The sequence below is a fragment of the Denticeps clupeoides genome, unplaced genomic scaffold (genome assembly GCF_900700375.1).
Source record: "Denticeps clupeoides unplaced genomic scaffold, fDenClu1.1, whole genome shotgun sequence".
NCBI classification, from domain to species: Eukaryota; Metazoa; Chordata; class Actinopteri; order Clupeiformes; family Denticipitidae; genus Denticeps; species Denticeps clupeoides.
In genome coordinates, this window is record NW_021629914.1 from 35,362 (window position 1) to 50,412 (window position 15,051).

General features: G+C 40.8%; 6 pseudogenes; all 6 read right to left on the reverse strand.

The window, feature by feature from the left end:
• Nucleotides 1–2,832: 2,832 nt before the first annotated feature.
• On the reverse strand, nt 2,833–2,951 carry LOC114777208 (uncharacterized; annotated as a pseudogene).
• Nucleotides 2,952–4,021: 1,070 nt separating this feature from the next.
• Nucleotides 4,022–4,140, reverse strand: LOC114777207 (uncharacterized; annotated as a pseudogene).
• Nucleotides 4,141–10,000: 5,860 nt separating this feature from the next.
• Nucleotides 10,001–10,119, reverse strand: LOC114777209 (uncharacterized; annotated as a pseudogene).
• A 2,611-nt stretch (nt 10,120–12,730) lies between these two features.
• On the reverse strand, nt 12,731–12,849 carry LOC114777215 (uncharacterized; annotated as a pseudogene).
• A 714-nt stretch (nt 12,850–13,563) lies between these two features.
• LOC114777201 (uncharacterized) lies at nt 13,564–13,682 on the reverse strand (annotated as a pseudogene).
• Nucleotides 13,683–13,842: 160 nt separating this feature from the next.
• On the reverse strand, nt 13,843–13,961 carry LOC114777206 (uncharacterized; annotated as a pseudogene).
• Between the last annotated feature and the right edge of the window lie 1,090 nt (nt 13,962–15,051).

The following is a 15,051-nucleotide window of genomic DNA, read 5'->3' on the forward strand; positions in this document are numbered from 1 at the left end:
ACCTGTCCACTAGATCCAATACCTTCTGCAATGTTTCAAACTATCTCCCCTGACCTCATCCCTTTCATTTCTTATATCATAAACGGCTCAATCTCATCTGGCCACGTACCATCCGCCTTCAAAACAGCCAGGGTTCTTCCAATCCTAAAGAAACCCACTGCTGATCCTACAGACATTAACAATTACAGACCAGTTTCCCTCCTCTCGTTTCTATCCAAAATCCTTGAGCGCTGTGTCTACAACCAGCTATCACTCCATTTATCACAGAACAACCTCCTGGATCCTAACCAGTCTGGCTTCAGAACAGCTCATTCCACCGAGACTGCCCTTTTGGCGGTTACCGAGCAGCTACATGCAGCCAGATTGGCAAAACTGTCATCAGTTCTTATTCTCCTTGACCTATCTGCTGCATTTGACACCGTTAACCACAAGACTCTCTTGTCAATCCTGAAGAGGCTTGGAATTCGGGGCTCAGCATGGCAGTGGTTTGCTTCCTACCTTGATGAGCGATCTTACCAAGTGACTTGGAAAGGATCCACCTCTACCTCACGTAGACTCTCCACTGGTGTCCCTCAAGGCTCGGTGCTAGGTCCTCTCCTTTTCTCCCTCTACACGAGATCACTTGGTGAGGTCATTTCCTCACATGGATTATCCTACCACTGCTATGCTGACGACACACAACTCCTCTTCTCCTTTCCTCCCTCTGATCTACATGCTGCTTCCAAAATCTCTGCATGTCTAACAGACATCTCGTCTTGGATGGCAGCCCATCACCTCCAACTCAATCCCACCAAAACTGAACTAATATTCATTCCAGCAGATTCTTCACCACATCAGGATCTTGCTATTTACCTAGACAACTCGCAGCTCTCTCCTTCTGCAACAGCCCGCAACCTTGGCGTAACAATAGACAACCAACTCTCCTTCTCAACTCACATCAGCAATCTTTCCCGCTCATGTAGATTCCTTCTCTACAATATCAGACGAATCCGCCCTTACCTGTCAACCCAGGCCACCCAACTACTGGTTCAGTCCTTAGTAATCTCACGACTGGACTACTGCAACTCCCTTCTAGCTGGTCTACCTCTATGTACCATCCGACCTCTACAACTCATACAAAATGCAGCAGCACGACTGATCTTCAACCTTCCCAAATTCTCCCATACCACCCCTCTGCTACGTTCCCTTCACTGGCTCCCAGTAGCTGCACGCATCAGGTTCAAAATACTGATGCTGGCCTACAAAGCCAAACATGGAGCAGCACCATCCTACCTCACAGCCCTTATTACACCCCGCACTGCACCTCGTCTACTCCGAGCCTCCAGTACTGCTCGCCTGGTCCCTCCATCTCTGAAGGTAAAAGGAAAACATTCATCTAGACTCTTCTCCGTCTTGGCCCCTCGGTGGTGGAATGAACTTCCCCTCGAGGTCAGAACAGCTCAGTCACTGAGCACCTTCAAACGACAGCTCAAGACCTTCCTCTTTAAAGAATATTTAGATTAAATTGTAATTTTCTTGTCAAACTTTGTGTACAGAATCTACAACAAAGTGAATTAAATAGATGTATTCATAGTTGGGGTCCTAGTGAACCGGAATTGATCTCTTCATCGATGGTAACTTGAAAGCACGTTGTAAGTCGCTCTGGATAAGGGCGTCTGCCAAATGCCGTAAATGTAAATGTAAATGTAACTAGGCCCAAGCCTTCTTAGCTTCTGAGATCAGACAAGATTGGGCATTCTTCAGCTGGTTTGTCTGTACACAAACTCTGCTTGAAAATCTTGAACTTTAAACCAAAGGGGCTTGAACACATATCAAAGAGTGAAAACTCCCGCTTTACTGTCAAATTATGATGGAGAAAAGGCAAAAAGTTGGAGTGGTAAGCTTTTTGTTTGCAATACAACAAATAAAGTGCACACCTTCTAGAGGCAATGCAATACTGGGTCGATGAATGGAGCGGATGGAGCAGGCCCTATTGCCAACTCCCTGTTCTAAAAATCCGCTTAATATGACATATCAGATATTAAATTGACATCAGGGTGCGTAGCACCTGAAGGCCGAGGGCTGGAAAACCCCACCTAATCGATTCAGCTCCAAGCCTGTGAATGATCGTTGTAGAGCACACACAGACAAAGAAACCTAAAGAGAAGTTAAAAAAAAAAAAAAAAAGAAAAAAGGCGGGAAAACATATCAAAGAAAGAAAATACCCCTTAACTTACTTTAAAAAAAGTTAACAAAGTGATGTAAATACTTTCATTTTAAAAGTTTTCAATAGTTAAAGCTTACTGCACCTGGCATTCCTACGTAGTCTCCCATCCAAGTACTAACCAGGCCCAGGCCTTCTTAGCTTCTGAGATCAGACAAGATTGGGCAATCTTCAGCTGGCATGTCTGTAAGCAAACTCTGTTTGAAAATCTTGGACTTTAAACAAAAGGGCTTTGAAAACATTATAAAGTGCGAAAACTCCCGCTTTACTGTCAAATTATGACTGAGAAAAGGCAAAAAAGCTAACAAAGCCATGTAAATACTTTTATTTTAAAAGTTTTTCAATAGTTAAAGCTTACAGCACCTGGTATTCCCAGTTAGTCTCCCATCCAAGTACTAACCAGGCCCAAGCCTTCTTAGCTTCTGAGATAAGACAAGATTGGGCATTCTTCAGCTGGTTTGTCCGTACACAAACTCTGCTTGAAAATCTTGAACTTTAAACCAAAGGGGCTTAAACACATATCAAAGAGTGAAAACTCCCGCTTTACTGTCAAATTATGATGGAGAAAAGGCAAAAAAGTTAACAAAGCCATGTAAATACTTTTATTTTAAAAGTTTTTCAATAGTTAAAGCTTACAGCACCTGGTATTCCCAGGTAGTCTCCCATCCAAGTACTAACCAGGCCCAAGCCTTCTTAGCTTCTGAGATAAGACAAGATCGGGCATTCTTCAGCTGGTTTGTCCGTACACAAACTCTGCTTGAAAATCTTGAACTTTAAACAAAAGGGGCTTAAACACATATCAAAGAGTGAAAACTCCCGCTTTACTGTCAAATTATGATGGAGAAAAGGCAAAAAAGTTAACAAAGCCATGTAAATACTTTTATTTTAAAAGTTTTTCAATAGTTAAAGCTTACAGCACCTGGTATTCCCAGGTAGTCTCCCATCCAAGTACTAACCAGGCCCAAGCCTTCTTAGCTTCTGAGATAAGACAAGATTGGGCATTCTTCAGCTGGTTTGTCCATACACAAACTCTGCTTGAAAATCTTTAACTTTAAACCAAAGGGGCTTGAACACATATCAAAGAGTGAAAACTCCCGCTTTACTGTCAAATTATGATGGAGAAAAGGCAAAAAGTTGGAGTGGTAAGCTTTTTGTTTGCAATACAACAAATAAAGTGCACACCTTCTAGAGGCAATGCAATACTGGGTCGATGAATGGAGCGGATGGAGCAGGCCCTATTGCCAACTCCCTGTTCTAAAAATCCGCTTAATATGACATATCAGATATTAAATTGACATCAGGGTGCGTAGCACCTGAAGGCCGAGGGCTGGAAAACCCCACCTAATCGATTCAGCTCCAAGCCTGTGAATGATCGTTGTAGAGCACACACAGACAAAGAAACCTGAAGAGAAGTTAAAAAAAAAAAAAAGAAAAAAAGGCGGGAAAACATATCAAAGAAAGAAAATACCCCTTAACTTACTTTAAAAAAAGTTAACAAAGTGATGTAAATACTTTCATTTTAAAAGTTTTCAATAGTTAAAGCTTACTGCACCTGGCATTCCTACGTAGTCTCCCATCCAAGTACTAACCAGGCCCAGGCCTTCTTAGCTTCTGAGATCAGACAAAATTGGGCAATCTTCAGCTGGCATGTCTGTAAGCAAACTCTGCTTGAAAATCTTGGACTTTAAACAAAAGGGCTTTGAAAACATTATAAAGTGCGAAAACTCTTGCTTTACTGTCAAATTATGACTGAGAAAAGGCAAAAAAGCTAACAAAGCCATGTAAATACTTTTATTTTAAAAGTTTTTCAATAGTTAAAGCTTACAGCACCTGGTATTCCCAGGTAGTCTCCCAACCAAGTACTAACCAGGCCCAAGCCTTCTTAGCTTCTGAGATCAGACAAGATTGGGCATTCTTCAGCTGGTTTGTCCGTACACAAACTCTGCTTGAAAATCTTGAACTTTAAACCAAAGGGGCTTAAACACATATCAAAGAGTGAAAACTCCCGCTTTACTGTCAAATTATGATGGAGAAAAGGCAAAAAAAGCTAACAAAGCAATGTAAATACTTTCATTTTAAAAGTTTTTCAATAGTTAAAGCTTACAGCACCTGGTATTCCCAGGTAGTCTCCCATCCAAGTACTAAGCAGGCCCAAGCCTTCTTAGCTTCTGAGATCAGACAAGATTGGGCATTCTTCAGCTGGTTTGTCCATACACAAACTCTGCTTGAAAATCTTGAACTTTAAAGCAAAGGGGCTTGAACACATATCAAAGAGTGAAAACTCCCGTCAGGGTGCGTAGCACCTGAAGGCCGAGGGCTGGAAAACCCCACCTAATCGATTCAGCTCCAAGCCTGTGAATGATCGTTGTAGAGCACACACAGACAAAGAAACCTGAAGAGAAGTTAAAAAAAAAAAGAAAAAAGGCGGGAAAACATATCAAAGAAAGAAAATACCCCTTAACTTACTTTAAAAAAAGTTAACAAAGTGATGTAAATACTTTCATTTTAAAAGTTTTTAATAGTTAAAGCTTACTGCACCTGGCATTCCTACGAAGTCTCCCATCCAAGTACTAACCAGGCCCAGGCCTTCTTAGCTTCTGAGATCAGACAAGATTGGGCAATCTTCAGCTGGCATGTCTGTAAGCAAACTCTGCTTGAAAATCTTGGACTTTAAACAAAAGGGCTTTGAAAACATTATAAAGTGCGAAAACTCCCGCTTTACTGTCAAATTATGACTGAGAAAAGGCAAAAAAGCTAACAAAGCCATGTAAATACTTTCATTTTAAAAGTTTTCAATAGTTAAAGCTTACTGCACCTGGCATTCCTACGTAGTCTCCCATCCAAGTACTAACCAGGCCCAGGCCTTCTTAGCTTCTGAGATCAGACAAAATTGGGCAATCTTCAGCTGGCATGTCTGTAAGCAAACTCTGCTTGAAAATCTTGGACTTTAAACAAAAGGGCTTTGAAAACATTATAAAGTGCGAAAACTCTTGCTTTACTGTCAAATTATGATGGAGAAAAGGCAAAAAGTTGGAGTGGTAAGCTTTTATTTGCAATACAACAAATAAAGTGCACACCTTCTAGAGGCAATGCAATACTGGGTCGATGAATGGAGCGGATGGAGCAGGCCCTATTGCCAACTCCCTGTTCTAAAAATCCGCTTAATATGACATATCAGATATTAAATTGACATCAGGGTGCGTAGCACCTGAAGGCCGAGGGCTGGAAAATCCCACCTAATCGATTCAGCTCCAAGCCTGTGAATGATCGTTGTAGAGCACACACAGACAAAGAAACATGAAGAGAAGTTTAAAAAAAAAAAAAAAAAAGGCGGGAAAACATATCAAAGAAAGAAAATACCCCTTAACTTACTTAAAAAAAGCTAACAAAGTGATGTAAATACTTTCATTTTAAAAGTTTAACAATAGTTAAAGCTTACAGCAGCTGGCATTCCCACGTAGTCTCCCATCCAAGTACTAACCAGGCCCAAGCCTTCTTAGCTTCTGAGATCAGACAAGATTGGGCAATCTTCTGCTGGCATGTCTGTAAGCAAACTCTGCTTGAAAATCTTGGACTTTAAACAAAAGGGCTTTGAAAACATTATAAAGTGCAAAAACTCCCGCTTTACTGTCAAATTATAATGGAGAAAAGGCAAAAAAAGCTAACAAAGCCATGTAAATACTTTCATTTTAAAAGTTTTTCAATTGTTAAAGCTTACAGCACCTGGTATTCCCAGGTAGTCTCCCATCCAAGTACTAACCAGGCCCAAGCCTTCATAGCTTCTGAGATCAGACAAGAATGGGCATTCTTCAGCTGGTTTGTCCGTACACAAACTCTGCTGGAAAATCTTTAACTTTAAACCAAAGGGGTTTGAACACATATCAAAGAGTGAAAACTCCCGCTTTACTGTCAAATTATGATGGAGAAAAGGCAAAAAAAGCTAACAAAGCCATGTAAATAATTTCATTTTAAAAGTTTTTCAATAGTTAAAGCTTACAGCACCTGGTATTCCCAGGTAGTCTCCCATCCAAGTACTAACTAGGCCCAAGCCTTCTTAGCTTCTGAGATCAGACAAGATTGGGCATTCTTCAGCTGGTTTGTCTGTACACAAACTCTGCTTGAAAATCTTGAACTTTAAACCAAAGGGGCTTGAACACATATCAAAGAGTGAAAACTCCCGCTTTACTGTCAAATTATGATGGAGAAAAGGCAAAAAAAGCTAACAAAGCCATGTAAATACTTTCATTTTAAAAGTTTTTCAATAGTTAAAGCTTACAGCACCTGGTATTCCCAGGTAGTCTCCCATCCAAGTACTGTCTCCACAACTGTCCCCCGTCCATCCTTCATTAGACAAAACCTTCACACTGTCTCACCTTCATCTGTATCTTCCTGCATTCTTTCACATCTCCCAACCCCTGACTCATTCCTCTCCTTACCACTAGAGACCGCTACTAACTCTCTCCTCACCTCACTTTCCCTTTCCATTGATCAACTCTGTCCTATATCAACTAAACCCAAAAGGACTTCTCCCCCTGCGCCCTGGCTCTCCGATACATTGCGTAGCAATCGAAGAGTTCTTCGAGCAGCGGAGAGAAAATACAAGAAATCTCAACTTGACTCAGACCTACTGGATTACCAGAATCTTCTGCGCAAATTTTCTACTAACCTCACTACTGCTAAAACTGCTTTCTACAAAACAAAACTAGAAGCCTCTGCCCACAACCCTCAAAAACTCCACAACATCTTCTTATCCCTACTCAACCCCCCGACTTCCCCTGCCCCAACTTCATTAACAGCTGATGATTTTGCCAACTTCTTCACAGGGAAGATTGAAAAAATCTGTAAGACATTCTCCACCACTAATCCTACTCTTCCCTCTGAAAATTCGACAACTACTCTAAATCAATTTTCTAAAATCACATCTGATGAAATCATTCAGATTATTTCCACAGGCAACCCAACCACCTGTCCACTAGATCCAATACCTTCTGCAATGTTTCAAACTATCTCCCCTGACCTCATCCCTTTCATTTCTTATATCATAAACGGCTCAATCTCATCTGGCCACGTACCATCCGCCTTCAAAACAGCCAGGGTTCTTCCAATCCTAAAGAAACCCACTGCTGATCCTACAGACATTAACAATTACAGACCAGTTTCCCTCCTCTCGTTTCTATCCAAAATCCTTGAGCGCTGTGTCTACAACCAGCTATCACTCCATTTATCACAGAACAACCTCCTGGATCCTAACCAGTCTGGCTTCAGAACAGCTCATTCCACCGAGACTGCCCTTTTGGCGGTTACCGAGCAGCTACATGCAGCCAGATTGGCAAAACTGTCATCAGTTCTTATTCTCCTTGACCTATCTGCTGCATTTGACACCGTTAACCACAAGACTCTCTTGTCAATCCTGAAGAGGCTTGGAATTCGGGGCTCAGCATGGCAGTGGTTTGCTTCCTACCTTGATGAGCGATCTTACCAAGTGACTTGGAAAGGATCCACCTCTACCTCACGTAGACTCTCCACTGGTGTCCCTCAAGGCTCGGTGCTAGGTCCTCTCCTTTTCTCCCTCTACACGAGATCACTTGGTGAGGTCATTTCCTCACATGGATTATCCTACCACTGCTATGCTGACGACACACAACTCCTCTTCTCCTTTCCTCCCTCTGATCTACATGCTGCTTCCAAAATCTCTGCATGTCTAACAGACATCTCGTCTTGGATGGCAGCCCATCACCTCCAACTCAATCCCACCAAAACTGAACTAATATTCATTCCAGCAGATTCTTCACCACATCAGGATCTTGCTATTTACCTAGACAACTCGCAGCTCTCTCCTTCTGCAACAGCCCGCAACCTTGGCGTAACAATAGACAACCAACTCTCCTTCTCAACTCACATCAGCAATCTTTCCCGCTCATGTAGATTCCTTCTCTACAATATCAGACGAATCCGCCCTTACCTGTCAACCCAGGCCACCCAACTACTGGTTCAGTCCTTAGTAATCTCACGACTGGACTACTGCAACTCCCTTCTAGCTGGTCTACCTCTATGTACCATCCGACCTCTACAACTCATACAAAATGCAGCAGCACGACTGATCTTCAACCTTCCCAAATTCTCCCATACCACCCCTCTGCTACGTTCCCTTCACTGGCTCCCAGTAGCTGCACGCATCAGGTTCAAAATACTGATGCTGGCCTACAAAGCCAAACATGGAGCAGCACCATCCTACCTCACAGCCCTTATTACACCCCGCACTGCACCTCGTCTACTCCGAGCCTCCAGTACTGCTCGCCTGGTCCCTCCATCTCTGAAGGTAAAAGGAAAACATTCATCTAGACTCTTCTCCGTCTTGGCCCCTCGGTGGTGGAATGAACTTCCCCTTTGAGGTCAGAACAGCTCAGTCACTGAGCACCTTCAAACGACAGCTCAAGACCTTCCTCTTTAAAGAATATTTAGATTAAATTGTAATTTTCTTGTCAAACTTTGTGTACAGAATCTACAACAAAGTGAATTAAATAGATGTATTCATAGTTGGGGTCCTAGTGAACCGGAATTGATCTCTTCATCGATGGTAACTTGAAAGCACGTTGTAAGTCGCTCTGGATAAGGGCGTCTGCCAAATGCCGTAAATGTAAATGTAAATGTAACTAGGCCCAAGCCTTCTTAGCTTCTGAGATCAGACAAGATTGGGCATTCTTCAGCTGGTTTGTCTGTACACAAACTCTGCTTGAAAATCTTGAACTTTAAACCAAAGGGGCTTGAACACATATCAAAGAGTGAAAACTCCCGCTTTACTGTCAAATTATGATGGAGAAAAGGCAAAAAGTTGGAGTGGTAAGCTTTTTGTTTGCAATACAACAAATAAAGTGCACACCTTCTAGAGGCAATGCAATACTGGGTCGATGAATGGAGCGGATGGAGCAGGCCCTATTGCCAACTCCCTGTTCTAAAAATCCGCTTAATATGACATATCAGATATTAAATTGACATCAGGGTGCGTAGCACCTGAAGGCCGAGGGCTGGAAAACCCCACCTAATCGATTCAGCTCCAAGCCTGTGAATGATCGTTGTAGAGCACACACAGACAAAGAAACCTGAAGAGAAGTTAAAAAAAAAAAAAAAAAGAAAAAAGGCGGGAAAACATATCAAAGAAAGAAAATACCCCTTAACTTACTTTAAAAAAAGTTAACAAAGTGATGTAAATACTTTCATTTTAAAAGTTTTCAATAGTTAAAGCTTACTGCACCTGGCATTCCTACGTAGTCTCCCATCCAAGTACTAACCAGGCCCAGGCCTTCTTAGCTTCTGAGATCAGACAAGATTGGGCAATCTTCAGCTGGCATGTCTGTAAGCAAACTCTGCTTGAAAATCTTGGACTTTAAACAAAAGGGCTTTGAAAACATTATAAAGTGCGAAAACTCCCGCTTTACTGTCAAATTATGACTGAGAAAAGGCAAAAAAGCTAACAAAGCCATGTAAATACTTTTATTTTAAAAGTTTTTCAATAGTTAAAGCTTACAGCACCTGGTATTCCCAGTTAGTCTCCCATCCAAGTACTAACCAGGCCCAAGCCTTCTTAGCTTCTGAGATAAGACAAGATTGGGCATTCTTCAGCTGGTTTGTCCGTACACAAACTCTGCTTGAAAATCTTGAACTTTAAACCAAAGGGGCTTAAACACATATCAAAGAGTGAAAACTCCCGCTTTACTGTCAAATTATGATGGAGAAAAAGGCAAAAAAGTTAACAAAGCCATGTAAATACTTTTATTTTAAAAGTTTTTCAATAGTTAAAGCTTACAGCACCTGGTATTCCCAGGTAGTCTCCCATCCAAGTACTAACCAGGCCCAAGCCTTCTTAGCTTCTGAGATAAGACAAGATCGGGCATTCTTCAGCTGGTTTGTCCGTACACAAACTCTGCTTGAAAATCTTGAACTTTAAACAAAAGGGGCTTAAACACATATCAAAGAGTGAAAACTCCCGCTTTACTGTCAAATTATGATGGAGAAAAGGCAAAAAAGTTAACAAAGCCATGTAAATACTTTTATTTTAAAAGTTTTTCAATAGTTAAAGCTTACAGCACCTGGTATTCCCAGGTAGTCTCCCATCCAAGTACTAACCAGGCCCAAGCCTTCTTAGCTTCTGAGATAAGACAAGATTGGGCATTCTTCAGCTGGTTTGTCCATACACAAACTCTGCTTGAAAATCTTTAACTTTAAACCAAAGGGGCTTGAACACATATCAAAGAGTGAAAACTCCCGCTTTACTGTCAAATTATGATGGAGAAAAGGCAAAAAAGTTGGAGTGGTAAGCTTTTTGTTTGCAATACAACAAATAAAGTGCACACCTTCTAGAGGCAATGCAATACTGGGTCGATGAATGGAGCGGATGGAGCAGGCCCTATTGCCAACTCCCTGTTCTAAAAATCCGCTTAATATGACATATCAGATATTAAATTGACATCAGGGTGCGTAGCACCTGAAGGCCGAGGGCTGGAAAACCCCACCTAATCGATTCAGCTCCAAGCCTGTGAATGATCGTTGTAGAGCACACACAGACAAAGAAACCTGAAGAGAAGTTAAAAAAAAAAAAAAGAAAAAAGGCGGGAAAACATATCAAAGAAAGAAAATACCCCTTAACTTACTTTAAAAAAAGTTAACAAAGTGATGTAAATACTTTCATTTTAAAAGTTTTCAATAGTTAAAGCTTACTGCACCTGGCATTCCTACGTAGTCTCCCATCCAAGTACTAACCAGGCCCAGGCCTTCTTAGCTTCTGAGATCAGACAAAATTGGGCAATCTTCAGCTGGCATGTCTGTAAGCAAACTCTGCTTGAAAATCTTGGACTTTAAACAAAAGGGCTTTGAAAACATTATAAAGTGCGAAAACTCTTGCTTTACTGTCAAATTATGACTGAGAAAAGGCAAAAAAGCTAACAAAGCCATGTAAATACTTTTATTTTAAAAGTTTTTCAATAGTTAAAGCTTACAGCACCTGGTATTCCCAGGTAGTCTCCCAACCAAGTACTAACCAGGCCCAAGCCTTCTTAGCTTCTGAGATAAGACAAGATTGGGCATTCTTCAGCTGGTTTGTCCGTACACAAACTCTGCTTGAAAATCTTGAACTTTAAACCAAAGGGGCTTAAACACATATCAAAGAGTGAAAACTCCCGCTTTACTGTCAAATTATGATGGAGAAAAGGCAAAAAAAGCTAACAAAGCAATGTAAATACTTTCATTTTAAAAGTTTTTCAATAGTTAAAGCTTACAGCACCTGGTATTCCCAGGTAGTCTCCCATCCAAGTACTAAGCAGGCCCAAGCCTTCTTAGCTTCTGAGATCAGACAAGATTGGGCATTCTTCAGCTGGTTTGTCCATACACAAACTCTGCTTGAAAATCTTGAACTTTAAAGCAAAGGGGCTTGAACACATATCAAAGAGTGAAAACTCCCGTCACGGTGCGTAGCACCTGAAGGCCGAGGGCTGGAAAACCCCACCTAATCGATTCAGCTCCAAGCCTGTGAATGATCGTTGTAGAGCACACACAGACAAAGAAACCTGAAGAGAAGTTAAAAAAAAAAGAAAAAAGGCGGGAAAACATATCAAAGAAAGAAAATACCCCTTAACTTACTTTAAAAAAAGTTAACAAAGTGATGTAAATACTTTCATTTTAAAAGTTTTTAATAGTTAAAGCTTACTGCACCTGGCATTCCTACGAAGTCTCCCATCCAAGTACTAACCAGGCCCAGGCCTTCTTAGCTTCTGAGATCAGACAAGATTGGGCAATCTTCAGCTGGCATGTCTGTAAGCGAACTCTGCTTGAAAATCTTGGACTTTAAACAAAAGGGCTTTGAAAACATTATAAAGTGCGAAAACTCCCGCTTTACTGTCAAATTATGACTGAGAAAAGGCAAAAAAGCTAACAAAGCCATGTAAATACTTTCATTTTAAAAGTTTTCAATAGTTAAAGCTTACTGCACCTGGCATTCCTACGTAGTCTCCCATCCAAGTACTAACCAGGCCCAGGCCTTCTTAGCTTCTGAGATCAGACAAAATTGGGCAATCTTCAGCTGGCATGTCTGTAAGCAAACTCTGCTTGAAATCTTGGACTTTAAACAAAAGGGCTTTGAAAACATTATAAAGTGCGAAAACTCTTGCTTTACTGTCAAATTATGACTGAGAAAAGGCAAAAAAGCTAACAAAGCCATGTAAATACTTTCATTTTAAAAGTTTTTCAATAGTTAAAGCTTACAGCACCTGGCATTCCCAGGTAGTCTCCCATCCAAGTACTAACCAGGCCCAAGCCTTCTTAGCTTCTGAGATCAGACAAGATTGGCCATTCTTCAGCTGGTTTGTCCGTACACAAACTCTGCTTGAAAATCTTGAACTTTAAACCAAAGGGGCTTGAACACATATCAAAGAGTGAAAACTCCCACTTTACTGTCAAATTATGATGGAGAAAAGGCAAAAAAAAGCTAACAAAGCCATGTAAATACTTTCATTTTAAAAGTTTTTCAATAGTTAAAGCTTACAGCACCTGGTATTCCCAGGTAGTCTCCCATCCAAGTACTAACCAGGCCCAAGCCTTCTTAGCTTCTGAGATCAGACAAGATTGGGCATTCTTCAGCTGGTTTGTCCGTACACAAACTCTATTTGAAAATCTTGAACTTTAAACCAAAGGGGCTTAAACACATATCAAAGAGTGAAAACTCCCGCTTTACTGTCAAATTATGATGGAGAAAAGGCAAAAAAGCTAACAAAGCCATGTAAATACTTTCATTTTAAAAGTTTTTCAATAGTTAAAGCTTACAGCACCTGGCATTCCCAGGTAGTCTCCCATCCAAGTACTAACCAGGCCCAAGCCTTCTTAGCTTCTGAGATAAGACAAGATTGGGCATTCTTCAGCTGGTTTGTCCGTACACAAACTCTGCTTGAAAATCTTAAACTTTAAACCAAAGGGGCTTAAACACATATCAAAGAGTGAAAACTCCCACTTTACTGTCAAATTATGATGGAGAAAAGGCAAAAAAGCTAACAAAGCCATGTAAATACTTTCATTTTAAAAGTTTTTCAATAGTTAAAGCTTACAGCACCTGGCATTCCCAGGTAGTCTCCCATCCAAGTACTAACCAGGCCCAAGCCTTCTTAGGTTCTGAGATAAGACAAGATTGGGCATTCTTCAGCTGGTTTCTCCGTACACAAACTCTGCTTGAAAATCTTGAACTTTAAACCAAAGGGCTTGAACACATATCAAAGAGTGAAAACTCCCGCTTTACTGTCAAATTATGATGCAGAAAAGGCAAAAAAGCTAACAAAGCCATGTAAATACTTTCATTTTAAAAGTTTTTTAATAGTTAAAGCTTACAGCACCTGGTATTCCCAGGTAGTCTCCCATCCAAGTACTAACCAGGCCCAAGCCTTCTTAGCTTCTGAGATCAGACAAGATTGGGCAATCTTCAGCTGGCATGTCTGTAAGCAAACTCTGCTTGAAAATCTTGGACTTTAAACAAAAGGGGCTTGAACACATATCAAAGAGTGAAAACTCCCGCTTTACTGTCAAATTATGATGCAGAAAAGGCAAAAAAAGCTAACAAAGCCATGTAAATACTTTCATTTTAAAAGTTTTTTAATAGTTAAAGCTTACAGCACCTGGTATTCCCAGGTAGTCTCCCATCCAAGTACTAACCAGGCCCAAGCCTTCTTAGCTTCTGAGATCAGACAAGATTGGGCATTCTTCAGCTGGTTTGTCCATACACCAACTCTGCTTGAAAATCTTGAACTTTAAACCAAAGGGGCTTGAACACATATCAAAGAGTGAAAACTCCCGCTTTACTGTCAAATTATGATGGAGAAAAGGCAAAAAAGTTGGAGTGGTAAGCTTTTATTTGCAATACAACAAATAAAGTGCACACCTTCTAGAGGCAATGCAATACTGGGTCGATGAATGGAGCGGATGGAGCAGGCCCTATTGCCGACTCCCTGTTCTAAAAATCCGCTTAATATGACATATCAGATATTAAACTGACATCAGGGTGCGTAGCACCTGAAGGCCGAGGGCTGGAAAACCCCACCTAATCGATTCAGCTCCAAGCCTGTGAATGATCGTTGTAGAGCACACACAGACAAAGAAACCTGAAGAGAAGTTAAAAAAAAAAAAAAAAAGAAAAAAGGCGGGAAAACATATCAAAGAAAGAAAATACCCCTTAACTTACTTTAAAAAAAGTTAACAAAGTGATGTAAATACTTTCATTTTAAAAGTTTTCAATAGTTAAAGCTTACTGCACCTGGCATTCCTACGTAGTCTCCCATCCAAGTACTAACCAGGCCCAGGCCTTCTTAGCTTCTGAGATCAGACAAGATTGGGCAATCTTCAGCTGGCATGTCTGTAAGCAAACTCTGCTTGAAAATCTTGGACTTTAAACAAAAGGGCTTTGAAAACATTATAAAGTGCGAAAACTCCCGCTTTACTGTCAAATTATGACTGAGAAAAGGCAAAAAAGTTAACAAAGCCATGTAAATACTTTTATTTTAAAAGTTTTTCAATAGTTAAAGCTTACAGCACCTGGTATTCCCAGATAGTCTCCCATCCAAGTACTAACCAGGCCCAAGCCTTCTTAGCTTCTGAGATAAGACAAGATTGGGCATTCTTCAGCTGGTTTGTCCGTACACAAACTCCTGCTTGAAAATCTTGAACTTTAAACCAAAGGGCTTAACACATATCAAAGAGTGAAAACTCCCGCTTTACTGTCAAATTATGATGGAGAAAAGGCAAAAAAGCTAACAAAGCCATGTAAATACTTTCATTTCAAAAGTTTTTCAATAGTTAAAGCTTACAGCACCTGGCAT